Source organism: Ptychodera flava, chromosome 3, assembly GCF_041260155.1.
Source record: "Ptychodera flava strain L36383 chromosome 3, AS_Pfla_20210202, whole genome shotgun sequence".
NCBI classification, from domain to species: domain Eukaryota; kingdom Metazoa; phylum Hemichordata; class Enteropneusta; family Ptychoderidae; genus Ptychodera; species Ptychodera flava.
The window spans coordinates 43,706,135-43,720,975 of record NC_091930.1 but is presented as its reverse complement, the minus strand read 5'-3'; the positions used below and the strand labels follow the sequence as shown (position 1 = coordinate 43,720,975).

Below are 14,841 nucleotides of genomic sequence, written 5' to 3'. Positions count from 1 at the left end.
TACCTGATATGCTCTCGCACATTAAGCATAATGCAAGAATCGTTGCCTACATCAAACACAGCTGGCCTGTATGTCACGACGGAACCATCATGTGTTGTTACCTCTCCAGTTGGTAAATTAACGTAGGCATCTATCCACATATAATTTCGAATATTTAAGGCATGTACAAAGGTCACCGCATCGAGATGTTTCGCCTCGTCCATAATTCTGATTAAATGCAAACCAAAGCGCCTACAGACTTCATGTGCCTGCGTTCCCTCCAATCTGTTCATGACGATGAGGTCAGCCGAACCTGTAAACGTTAGGAAAAGACATTGAGCGTTGAGTACAATGTATGTACTAAATGACAGGGAAATTTAGAAGTAAACATGATGCAGTATTATTTTTAGAGCTATGATTTCCTTACTTGCATTTTCGCAAATCGGCATCCACATTTCGTCACAAGGAATCGCTTCCCACTTGCCGTACCTGCAAAGACATGTCAGTGACAAATTTATCATCGACACATTAAGGTTACAATTTTTTGGTTCAATGGTAGCAGTGACATTGTTCTTGGCATTATCTTTAAATCTTGAAGGTTATATCCTATCCATTACTTAATCATGCACAAATATAGAAACAAATGAAAACTATGGAAGAGTATTAAAAGTATAGATTGTTGTAAGAAATGACTCACACAATTATAAAATATTTGTCAACTTTGCACAATGATATAATGTCACTCGGGATTTTAACTACAAATGCTAATTGCAGAGACTTACAAGATAGCAATGCAGTAGTTCGCTGTCGGAATATGATTTTCCGCAAATGGTTTATATCTAAGTTCTAGGTCATCACTTGTCTTTACTACATTTATATCAGATGTTACTGCAGCATCAATCCAGAAGTACTTCTCTGGTTTTTCAATCGTCTGCACTATACGCCCATGTTTATCTTCACTGTCGTCTATCACTAGCTGTAAACCAAACCGTTCACACAGTAGCCGTGCTTGGTGTTGGCTTGCAGCTCCGAAATAGGTAAATCTTGCAGAAACTACGAGCAAAGACGATAGCAAGTATAATAAATCAAAATAAGACTCAGTGGCCAATTTCGGAAAGTTTCTGATATGATCATCGCTACATTGCAGGGCATTCGCTCTTGCTGTGGCGAAAGTTATAGAGTCATTAGGTATATATGTGAAATAAACTAATAATCAATATGCTTAACTTGCTAAGTTTTAGGCATAGATATGACCAATGTACTTCACCACGATTAACACGTTCACTTTAACCCTTTCACCCCCAGTTCCCTGTATACAGGTCCAACTTTACCTTAGAAAACAATGGATTTGGGACATACCATGGTCACGTGGTGAAAGGGCTAAAATAACAAAATATATAAATGAGCTAATTGTATAATTGTAGCTTTCTAATCGAACTCTCCGTGTGACTAAATACTGCCATGAGAAATACACCTTGACGATCAATAAAAAGTAGCACGCATTTTTACAATTTTATGCTAATGTTCTCTGTGTAACGTTAACTAATACTTCTTATTTGTGTTTACATACTCGATTTTTCTGTTTTTCTAAAGCAGACGTTGTACCTTTTGGTGAATATATTATTTTTTGATAAAGCCCAGTTTGTTGCAAAGTGTCAATCAGGAGTTTTCTTTGACGAAGCCTTTGAAAGTGCTATTTTTTCTTTATTTTTTTTTTTATTTACTGGCTGGGAACAACGGGCTTTCGCCCAATTACAGTTCCAGCAAAAGAAAAAGAAACTAACAAAGAGCACAACAATGAAACAAAGACAGTAACAACACAGGTAAAAAAAACAATCATTGGTAAAAAATACAGATCTAAAAAGAATAAACATTATTAAATAAAAATCTGCGAAATTGCCCATAGTTACAATTAAAAATATCAAAAGTCTCATTGTTTAAAATACTATTCAAATTTTTCATAGTTCTCTGTAAAAATGCTGAGGAATGAGGAATGACTCTTGATACATTAGGTTTAAAATGTTGTTTTGAGCGCAGAGTGCGAGAAGGCACATGCAGACAGATACGCTCTAGAATTTCGGAGCTGTTATAAAAAGAGAACATACATTTGTAAAAGAAGGTGGCATCCATAAAACTCCTACGCTCTTGTAGAGATGGGATTTTGAAGAGGAGCACCTTAAGAGACATTTGATCGTGCAGGTTCTTTTTATGAAGCTTTTAATTTTTAAGTGTTCTCGAGTTGATGAACTTTTGACTTACTGTTAAGCCCACGCTAATGTCACATATGTGTTGTTTAGTGCTCTATTTTGATTCAAATTTGCTGAGAGAAGTTCCGATTGATTGACAATTGAGTTTTCGTGTAGGCTCTTGTTAATGTTTAATTGCCCCACGTGCTTGCAGACACTGTCCTGAAATCACATACTGTATTATAATAATAATAATAATATTCAATTCTTAAAAAATGCACTCCACAAACGTCTCAGTGCACTAAACACAAGTATTTAAAAGTAATAAAAACAGCTAAAAAACTAAAAAAAAACCTACAATTACGAGTAAAACTTAGTAAAACGATGGGTCTTTAAACAAAGTTTAAAAGAAGTTACATTTCTGGCACAACGAATTTCTGAAGGCAGTGCATTCCACAGCAAAGGAGAGGATAACGAAAATGCTGTCTGACCGTAGGACTTATTGAAATAGCTGCGAGGAGGAGTTAAACGCAATTTCTCAGAAGATCGCAGATTTCTTGACGGTACATACAGATCAATTAAAGCTTTCAGATAAAGCGGTGCATCACCTCTAACAATCTTAAAAGTAGTCAATAAAATTTTGAAATGTATACGAGCTTTCACAGGTAGCCAGTGTAAATCAATGAAAACAGGGGTGATGTGGTCATATTTGCGTGTACCTGTAACGAGACGGGCTGCTGCATTTTGAACAGACTGCAGACGGATCAGCCGGTCATTTGATATGCCATAGAACAAACTGTTACAATAGTCGAGTCTAGAGGTAACGAATGCATGGATGAGTTTCTCAGTAGTGGGCTTGTCGAGTAATTTACGAATTTTACCGATTCTTGATAACGAGAAATATGCATTCCTACAAAGTTGACTGATATGTTCAAACATAAAGCCATCCCTGTTGAGAATAACACCCAGATTCCGAAGGAAAGGAGAGGGAGTGATGTTAAGTTCACAAATCCTGAGGCTATTCAGTTCTGCCATATCGTGTTTCAAGCGTGATGAAAAATGAATAACTTCAGTCTTGTTATAGTTCAGCAGCAGCATGTTACTTCTCATCCATCCGCACAACACAACACACGTTTCAACACCAGCGCTAACATCTTCAGGTTTATTGCAGATAATGTACATCTGTGTGTCATCAGCGTACATCATGTAGTCAAGATTATGGCCTACTATAATATCCTCTAGTGGTGCTGTGTAGAGCGTAAATAAAATTGGCTCGAGGACAGATCCCGGTGGAACGCCATACTTCACTTGCGAATGATGAGAAAACACAGTGCCAACCTTGACACGATGACTGCGATCGGCAAGATATGATCGAAACCACGAAATTACTGTACCAGTGATGCCAAATCTAGATCGGAGGCGATGTTATAGAATACCTTGGTCGATCGTGTCAAATGCAGCGGACAGATCAAGCATGACGAATAACATCCTTCTTTTGGTTCAGGGCAAGCATAATGTCGTTGTGGACGCGTAGGAGAGCGATCTTAGTGCTATGGTTGGCTCGATATGCACTCTGACATCTTGTGAAAAGCTGAAACCTGTTGAGATGATCGTACAACTGTTGGGCGACTATAGGCTCAAGAGCTTTTTGATAGGAAAGGTAAGTTGGACAACGCGATTTAGACGATATGTCTAGTTTGTCTAATGCCAATGCTTCAAAGCAAGTCACTGTAAATACATACTCAAGGGTTAAGTCGCCAGGAGAATAATACGTGATCTTCTTTCCGTCCCGGTTAATTAGCAGTTCGGTACACTGCTTTTAAAATTGTCTGCCTATCCTTTTATCACTGTAGCACAAAACGGATCGATCACAGCCAATTTGGTCGTAACATGCCATTCAATAATTTTAATATGTTTCTCTTTTTTTCAAATTCCGTCGTTGGGACAGTCAATTGCTAGTTCACACAAATTGTGTACGCTCTAAAAAGGTATTTGCTTGGTGAAATATAATTTAAACCTACTTAACGCATTTTGAATCATATAAAGACTTATTGATATTGTAACGTCGTTTGGTCGAGTGGTCGTTTGATCGTGATCGTTCCTGTACGTATATTGTTCGTGGTGGTTGGTGCTATACGGATTACTAGTCTGCGGGGTCGGTAATTACGCACATACAGGTGAGTGGTACACCATGATTCGCTTACTTTAATCACAATACTTCTATATGGTTACAGTGTCTAGAAAGGTTGGTTGTATACAAAAGTCCATCACAGTCAAGCACACTGGGCTTCTGAAGTCGTTGAAGTTGAAACAATAATCTGCTCCTTCAAAGACCACGAAAATAATCATTCTCACCATGCACAACCATGCAGGAGGTTTCTGACGCTCAGACCATTGTCAATCATACAATAAATTCAAGGTTAAAATTCTTAACAGTCGTCGGGCTATATCACACTTCCCAACCAAGATCGAGAGGCGTCCTCGCTCGATCTCCAAATTAAAATTAACAAAAAAGGAACAATGTCAGAAATCATAATTACAATACAATTAATACAGGTGTTAGAGACCACTCTATACTAAAGTTCATTATCGTTGCAATTGTTTATTAGACTTAGTAAGAGTGCGATGTAAATTCTAATCGATCTTAAATGATGGTTTATATGAAATATCACACAGAGTCCGTTCATAAGGATCAATAACAGAGTCACTTTTGATGGTTTCAGTGTCATTATCTCTCATACCTCGGTTACATTCTCTTCTATGAGTTCACTGGCAAGTAGGTATAATACAGGTGTTGCGTTCAGTCGGAAAATTCTCATATTATCACTGCAATATTACATGTGTCTGTTTTCTTTTATCTTCGTCTATGTCATTAAAACGTCCTATCCCATACACAACTCGCCTAACTGTCTCCCAGAGTTTCACACGGCTTCTCTAATTACATTTCGTGCAACACCTAATCTTGACCGGTTGCCAATAATTCTCCTTGGTCGCTATTACCACGGTTCTCGTCAAGGCATGTCTGTCCAGAACAGGAAAACATCATCTTCGACGTCGAACAGATCACTATCAAACACATATACTCGGCTATCAAATTACGTCGGGTCAACGCCTCCCACGGTCGGTTGCCAGTAATAAGGCTCACGTCGGTCTTAGTTCGCGAAGGACAAAAACGCGGGCTGATGATCGTCTCCGCGCGTCGGAATCATCACCCGGTCTCAACTGCAACTATCGTCTTATTCTGCACGCGTCCTAGTCGACATCGTCAGTGGATTACATCAACAGTTCGTTTGCAGGTTCAGATTCACATCCCTCTTCGGATTTGGCCAGAATTCTCAGATCGTTCAATGTCTGTATTTCTGTTGCCAGGAATCATGTTATTTGTCAATTCTATCTGGTCGACTCGTTCTTCGTCAAAAGAATCCATTCATTACATAAGTCCAATCTGATCTCTGTCTTCGGAATTGCAGATAAGAAACGATAAAACAACGAACAGTATACATATACCGATGAAACACAATGACGACGGCGTCTGGCTTGAGTCTTTCCCAAGCTGCACACCAATATGTAATGTAGCTTGGTTGAGTGGTGGTTCGGTCGTAACTGTTCCTGTACGTATATTGTTCATGGTTGTCGGTGCTATTCTGATTACTAGTGTGCGGGGCTGGTAATAACACTCATTCAGGCAAGTAGTACTACATAATTCCATTACTTTAATCACGGTACTTTTAAATTGTTACAGTATGTAGAAAGGCCGGTTGTCTACTAAAACGTGGTCCACCACGGTCAAACAGACTGGGCTTCTCACTGAAATCAGTAGGTCAAAGTCTCGGAGCGTCTACATCTCTGTACAAGAATACGTCAAGAAGTGTGTCACTCTGGACAGATCTACATATTGTCATTGTCATGCCTTTGGTATGCACCTATATTTAAGTAAAGAATTGGATGAAGGTCACTCCCACCCAAGTACATCTGTGAACATAGGGCGGGGAGGTCCATGCATTGCTAATGACTTCAGTAGTTGAAACAATAATCTGCTGCTTCAAAGGTGAGGAAAATAAACCAGGGGAATCATTCTCACCGTGTACAACGTGCGGGAGGTCAGTTCATTGTCGGGTCAGTTCATTGTCAGGTCAGTTCATTGTCAGTCATAAAATTAAATTCAAGGGTAAAATTCTAAACAATGTGAATAAGTGAATATTGTTGGCATGCACCTCAAACAAATTGTCATTGACCATGTTTATACTTACAACGTCGACTTTCGGATGCAATTCATTTTTGTTGTGCCTGATGAAGGGGAGCTATTAAACTCACGGTGACATGACATGTCAATACCATTCATATTGATTCTTTTAAAATTGGGAAATGTATCAGTCCTCTGGCTCTGGTGGCAAATTGACAGAACCAAGTGGATGTCCCATGCTAAGGTAGTTTGCGCCTCGAAAGTGAAAGACTTAAACTTTTGCCCAAACTGTCCTTGAGGAATATTTCAACCATTCTCTTTCAAAATACAGAATGAAGATGGGGGGGGGGGGGGGGGGGGTTCACCTTGTTAATTTTGGTACAAGGGAAGCGAACTTCTCATATTTACCGATATTCACAATTCAAAATGGTCGCCATTACTGAGATAACTCTATGGAGAAAAGTTAAATTTTCTAATTTTGAAAAACTAAGCCTGTGAAAAATTTACTCACACCAAGATCTTTAAAATGAACCCCTTCAAATAGTTATCAAGACAGAATAGTAAGAGTTTGAGAGTCCATATTAGTGTCCCAGAGGCACGTTCTGTGCTTAGTGGTATGTTAAGCCTATAAGATCATCTGACACAAAAGTTGGAGAAAATTAAATTTTGTGTCCGTCATTTAAAATTTTATATAAATTAAGGTGGAGCTGCATCTTGCCAACACAGTTTTTTCAAAGAATTATTTCTCATCAAAGATGACAAGAAAACTGTCCCATACTATATATTTTCAAAAAGTAGAAACTCTAAAGTTTAGTATGATAGCAGTGGTTTACTAGAAGGGTGAATTGGGTGTAAATATGGGACAAAAGACCTCAATTTCGGTATAAATGATAAAAATTAATTTAAGTCAAAACCTTGACGTTTTTTTTCTGAAATGTAATATTTCACTTGAAAGAAGAGTATACATATAGGAAAAAACGACTTTTTTGTTTTGCATTATCTATCTTCATTCTAAAATTGCAAGGGTTGGAAGACTGACGCTCAAAAAGTGATTAAAATTATGATTAGCAAAATTAGAATGCCCCTTATTAAAAATGTTAGTATTTTATTGCCAAACAGAATAGTCGTTTGGTATATAGCATTTCAAGAACATAATATTAAAATTTCAGAAAGTTTGACCCAGCCAGGGTGGAGATAAATTCTTTGAAAATTTCAAAATTGGGAGGAAGAAGAAGCCAGAAAATCGGGCGATTTGCACACATTTGCATAAATTAACACTTCTATCACTCAACTTACGACTGCTTGACAAGCTAAAAGGTTAACCCAACCAATATTTTAATCTTGGGTTAACAAATTAATTAAAATTGAAGGAATATTTGCAAAAAAGTGATTTATGAGCAAAATACCCTGTGTTGGGTGCAGCAACCCCTTAAGTAGAAGTCTCGATGCCGTATGCTGCTTTTTAGGAAAAATTTATATCAGGTCATTATATTTTGCGAAAAATAGGGACACAATATATATATATATATATATATATATATATATAATATTATATATTTATATATTACACCTATATGAGTCTATTATGGGATGCAAACTACATCACGACTGCGCAGTTATTATAGCTGTGACGTTTATGTGCTTTATCGACATTATGCGTAAGCAGGCTATTACCTAAAATGATCATTTGATGCCGGGCATGTACGATAAACGTAGTCGTTGAAAGCTAGAATGAGCTCGAAGCTATCATAAAAAAACTTAAATATTAATTATTTTACACGTAAAAACTGAGTATTCAACTTTACGCATTGAGAATTTAAATTGCCAGAAATACCTGCAAGGTGTTAGAAGGGAAAGCGTTCGCTAGAGCACAACGCTGGCAGCAGAAAAACAGTCCTGAATCTTGCATAAGTGCGACAAACTGCCTATGTACACCATTACAAATTGGCCTGTGAACGGGATGGTATTTGCTTAGGTCAAAGGCTTTATACAACGAGATGAGTTATCTTTCGCCATCAGCTCTGTCTGCCTTCAGAGTGTGGCCAACACTCGACGGCAAAATCATTCAAAATAGGAGTCAAAAGCCGTGAAATAAGTCATGTATATAGTGTATTATTCGCTTCATACTCTCCCTACGTTCCTTATACAAGATTAATATAAACAAATATTTGGTTGCTGATAATATCGACATACCTGATACATTTTGGTAAGTAACAAATGCGATCCCAGCAAGGACAATAACACATATACGGAATCCGAGGTAATCCTTTCGATGTTGTTGTTTCATGCCGAACATTCTAACGTTTGTCAAAGAGGTGATGTCCAACTACCTTGAGTGACGAGCTATTAATCAAAGAGATTTATTGCACCACAATTGCACGACAAAACTGATCGATGACTATGCGGATCATAACAGACTGTGAACATGTTTAAGGCTGAGCGCGAAATGCAGGCTATGACAAAGTAACGAACAAACTGAAGGCCAATTATCGCTGTGGTAGACTTTCGCTCGTACGATCCCTCCAATGTCGTTTTATTAAACTAATTAAAAAGTGGAAAAAACACAAACAAACAACGAGTTTATTGTACGCATGACATGATAAATTGCGAAGAGAGCACGTTCACGCAGTTCCTAGTAGTTATTTATTCAGTTATAAATATATTGATTTGCGAAATGAAATTCTCTTTATTCAGATGTAACATACAATCAAAAGATGATAATAAATATTAGAATGTTTGAAGCTTCTAGTAGATTGGACGTCATTACCATATGTAAAAGTCTCAATGCATCATTTAACTTTTATTATTTGTCTGGACCGAGCGGAAGCCTTTACAGCTAATGAATTTTGCCATCTGTTTTGACGGTATTTTGTCATTAAAAAATAAAATTAAAATCGGACTCGACAACACAAAGTGGTCATCACTGAAAGAAGTGTAATTAATTTTTTTCAAAGCGCTTTTTCCTGTTTGCCAATATTGAGTATTTTTCTTGTTTTTGTTTCTTTTCTTGTGTCTTTGTATTGCGTCAGGAAAACGGAAAAGCTCTGACAAAAACTAAAAAAAAAATATTTTTGAAGAATAATTTCTTTTCACGTTTCATCTTTATGGACTGTATTGCCTAATTTACCATGAATTAGTTGTTGGTCAGGTAGATTGGATGTTGTTAAGATATAATTGTTTTCATTCACGTGACAGTTAATTATCACTTTGTATGCATCTTATTTTTATCATATATTTCCGTGACTATAAAATTCAATATCCTTTCCTGCCCCCCCCCCACCCGGCACACGCACACACACACACACACACACACACACACACACACGCATTTAAAATATCCTCTATTTGCAATGTATGAGTTTGTAGTTGTTGAATATAAAACGGGATATTGATATATTGAGGAAACGGTTTTCTAATCACAATTAACTTTTATCACTTTGTGTACTGAGATGTCTGAGATTGGCGTTATAAGTTAAAAGTCAATCAGATCAATATTGAATATTCATTTCTCAACATGTTCAAATATGATTGAAATTATGCAGGATATTAATAAGTGAACGAGGCACGTCAGTATGCTGAGGAAAAAAATGTTTTCCGCCGATTCCAAATATGTTTTAAGCTGTTAATCAACAAAAATATTTGATTTCATTTCCATTCATTCATACTTTATTGCCATTTTGTAGGTTTACAATATGGATTTCACAAAATGAAACAGAGTTTAACGCAGAATTATCGGACACCGACAACGGCCACATTGGATCAAACAGGTCATTTTATTTCCGCCCCACAATTGATAGACAGAACCATGTTACAATGTTTTGCAAACATAATGAGAAAATAAACGAAGGAAACCTAGCAGGCTATGCAGAAAGGAAAATTTGCATTACTCTTGCAAGTATACAGAGTATAATATACAGTCAGAAAATAACTCTACACAGCAAGTGTTTCATAGAGGAAATTTACAGTAGATGCACCTTACTGCAAGCAATGAACCGAGTGCTCGCGGTAACTAGTCGACATGCGACAGCAAAGTCGTACCTTTATACGCGTACAGACAATTCTCATCACATAAAAATACACTAAAATGGCAAAAATACATTCCACAGCCACTCACCCTGACTGTGACACATAAGGCTTCGAGTGGCAGGAACTCTACCGCTAATCGACTGTACTTCTCACCTACATCGAATAGTGATAACGGTGTACGAGTTAACATGGACAGTGCAAAGCAAACTACATAGGAGTTGTAGATGAAACTTCAGTATTCCGTCACAAACTGAGACAATTTTGTTAAAACCTCGCAAACTTAACAAGAGTCTCCTGATCGATCAATACAACTGTACAGCAGACTGTGAAACACTCTTCAGCGTCAAACAGGAAGAATTTACAAGAGTTGCGCAGCAGACGGTGTGTATGACACGTGGTCAGCAGACGCCATGCACAATCCTATGAGAGTCAACCAGTCAAAGCAAACAAGCACGAACAAGTGCAGAAAACACCAACATCTCTTTGAAAATAAACTCCAAAATTGCAGTAGGTTGAAGCTTAACATTTCACCAAAGAAATCTTTACGTCAATTAAACCCTGATGATGCGTTACTATAGAGGATTGCTCAGAATTAAAGTAAATACAAAGCCCGGCCCTAAAGACAGAAAAGGGTGCGCAGAAAAGGAAAGAAAAGATGGCAGTCAGTCAGTCAGTCACGTGACAAATACCCTGCGCATGTGCATAATTTGCCCACGTCACAATAGTTATAAAGTGATCATTTTGGAGCCTGAATAAAGCTAAACGCTCAATGAATCTGAAATTATCTCTTCAGTGCTCACATTCTACCCTTGAATATTACAACGTTCAGAGCGAGATATAATGGCAACATGTTTAAGCCTATGTTTTGCATCGACTGGCCTTTACGATTATATAAACTTTATATATTGGTGTGCTCGTCTTAACAGCATCATTCCATAAAGTTGCACCACTGTAAGCTTAAGAAATCATTAGGCGTCTTTAATAATTTCCCTTTCGATGATGTCAGAACGAATTAGGTTCAGGAGATATCATTTCCTGCTTTCAGAATGAAACTGTCTAGATGAAAATACTACAACTGAATGTATTCATATTTGAGCGCACTTTGAATATGCATGCCTTGCTACTCTGAAGTTTAGCTGAGTTAAGCTAAGTTTAAAGCCAACACGTTACAACTATCTAATAGAATCATTTAACTATCTAAAGAAGGCTCGTCAGCATTTTCCATCACAAACTGGGAATGAAATTATAGGAAACAAAACGACAAACAAACTCACATCATGGTTAGGAACAATGTTAAGACTGTATGATTTTGTCTGTCTGATGTACAGAAAGTTAGCAGACCTCGATTTCACTTCATCTGATAAACGGATACCTCTGACCTTGTATGTCTCTCTGTCAGTTAAGCAAAACAGGATATACTTCACTGGCTTTAGCGTTCTAAACGACGGCTTTAATTACACATTAAGAAACTTCAGAAAACACTGGCACGTTACCATGCCATTCCCTGCATATCAAGTAGCTTTCGTTTTTCTCTTCTCTTAAAATCAGTGGAAATATATCAAATCATGTGCAAAGCGATATTGTACATTTAAACATGGCAATATAAAAGACGTACCTTGCATCGAACATTCAGCCACATGTAGGCTTTGTCGTCGGAATAACTACATCTCCTTTACCTGAAGATGGATACGAATTACAGATACCATGCCACTTAATACTATAAACTGAGTCTAGCAGAGTTATGAAAGATATGAATCTTCTTCGAAATTAATCACGAATGGTAAAGACATATATTAATTACAAGGACGGTCGCACATGCTCTCTCATTTTGAAAGAGGTGGGTCGAAAGTATTTTTTGAAATATTTGCAAAGTACAGATTGTGATCTTATGAATCGCTCGATAACTTCCGGATAACTGGGTTGACACCTATACGCTGTGGTGTTCTCAAAGACTGGCGAAGATATTGTTAGCATTATTTTAATGGATTGAAAAAGCATGACACCCTGTAAATTCCAATATGAAATACATTCTTGAAAAAAGCTTGTTTTGAGAGAGACTCCATGATGAGAGGCTAGTTAAAGTTAAACGAAGGATAAATGCCTTGTAGCCCTCTTGTTTCGCGATGACAGTGAAGACAACTAGTCGATACCTACACTCTACATTTTCAAAGCAGTGTAAGAATGACGAAAAGAATAATTAACAAATCTGTTATAAGTATTTCTGTATAATAACAAATTAAACACTTGCAAGCATTTTAACGGTTCTCTTTTTGGTTTATTTGGTCTTGTTTTCATCAGTGACCCATGCAAAAAATTGTCATTTTTCTGTACATTTTGTCCGGTTGCCACAAATACTGAAAAAAAAACGTGTAACGATTCACGGAGGGAAGAAAGTCCACAGAGAAAGATAGGAGAAGGAGGTTGATGTAGATATTTGAAAATGTAGTACTCCAATGATATACTCTTTACAAAAATATTTCCACTGAGAAACTGCTTTAAACCTACTAGATTGGCTAATGAAATTGAACCATTGGGTTAAAGTAATTTTGAATGACGGGATGGCTCCGGTCGATTAATCGATCTAGAGGACAATACATTTCTTTTGGATTTTAGTTCATTGTATAATCAGGTACTGATAAATTTAAGTCGGTTCGGACGGTAAACACGATGATTCTATGACATAAATCTTCAAAAATCGCTTTTTAATTCGAAATCAACAATCACGAGAATGTTTTAACGATGCACACTGTCACACCTCTGCGCGTCCATGATGGCTACGGTGTTTGTTGGCCGTATACATGTGTAGAGTCATGACAACCTTTAAGGCGAAATTTAGCATACACAATTGCTGATTGCACGGTCTCTACGGCAGAGATATGTGCAAGAAGCGAGTACTTGGTCGACCTAAAAGAACACGCACTAGGCCATTTTCACGGGCACAGTGATAGGACCAGTCGAGCATATCTGAATCTTGCATAGAGTTTGAATAAATTCTATTATCATACATGCTATGCCTGTATTGCCATTCTTCTATTGAACCCATTTTTTAACTAGTGAAAATACGAATTATATTTTCACTGTAACCGAACTAATTACATCGACGCGTATGCGTGACCTTCGCTGGTATCCATGACCTTCGTTAGTACATGTATATATAAAACAGCTGAGCGAATAAGACAAATGACAATCCGAAGCATAATTATGATTATGGTCAAAATTCTGTTGTTTGAAGTCAGTTCATGGGCATTGCACTTAGGTACAAGTACAGTTGTACCAAAAACATACAAACGAACGCATTGAAAATTTGTATCATTTGCCGACACCTGTCATCGTTCACGGCCAGTCTCGTGGCAGTGAAGTGTTTTCATGTCGTCTACGCTGCTGAAAATTATATGTACGATATCGGTTGACAGTGCATCATGATAAAACCACTTTACGACTAGTTTCCTGTTGATGAGCTTAAGTATCTGGGCGGTGAATTACATCGTTTACAGCCGTAAATGAGCCACAAAATTCCAACCGCACTGAAATACTCGCGACAGACAAGGTTGAAGGTGCACATAATTTTTCCAATTTGTACCTGTCAGTGAGATTCAATCACAGGTCATGATCGCGTCTGGTGTCAGCGGTGCAGCGCAGGTTTCAGATACAATGTAAGATCTTGGGAATGTCAAACTTTCGCTTGGTTGTTAAAGGAAGTTTAGTTCTATTATGCAAGCCAGTGAACCAACTTAATGTTTTCCCTAATCCGCTTACTAAGAAGGTGTATTCAGCATATTTGACGTCTAAGGACAAGTATAATTCTTCGAGATAAACTGACTGGTACGGGTATTACATCCACTGTGCATTCATGAATGTCACACAGAGCCTTTTGCTCCATGGTCTCAGCTGTTCCAAGTCGATGGTTTGATAACATTCAGGGCTTTAACATAGTTTTGTTCAGTCCAATTCTATGTCAAACTGCACATCAAGGTTTTTGTGTAATCAAATGCATTCAAAGTTACTGTATTAATATTATCGAGCAATTTTGGTTTCTGCACCTAACTCATTTAAAAATTGAAAGGTTCCGTCTTGTTATTCTAATTTTCAGACCTAAATACTTGTAATCTGCCTTATTTTAATATCAAAGTGATATGTGCAATGTTTCGAATGGTACATGTTGATTTTTTCCCCTATGTATTCCAATATTTTGTCTCAAATAAAGTCAGTAAACAACTTCACGAATTTCAAGAACATCAACGTACTAATGCCACTTCAGTTCAAAAGGTGTCCACGAACCTTATTTAGTTGGTGACAACATGTTGTCATCCGTATACTCCTCGCAAACTCTCGAAGAAGAGCAAGCCATACAGAAAAGGGGCCAGCAGTGATCAATTGAAGGCATCTAAACAACGCATTATCTACTCTTTACTCTTTCAGTCTAGCTTTCTCAGTCAAGATCCGTACATCGTACACCGAATGGCAATA

General features: G+C 37.5%; 1 long non-coding RNA gene across 1 annotated transcript; it reads right to left on the bottom strand.

Annotated features, from left to right (window-relative positions):
• Positions 1-3: 3 nt before the first annotated feature.
• Positions 4-1,021, bottom strand: LOC139130113 (uncharacterized). Its single transcript, XR_011551785.1, has 3 exons — positions 762-1,021; positions 407-468; positions 4-292 (listed from the first exon to the last, which is right to left on the bottom strand). It is a non-coding gene; the product is annotated as an uncharacterized lncRNA (long non-coding RNA).
• Between the last annotated feature and the right edge of the window lie 13,820 nt (positions 1,022-14,841).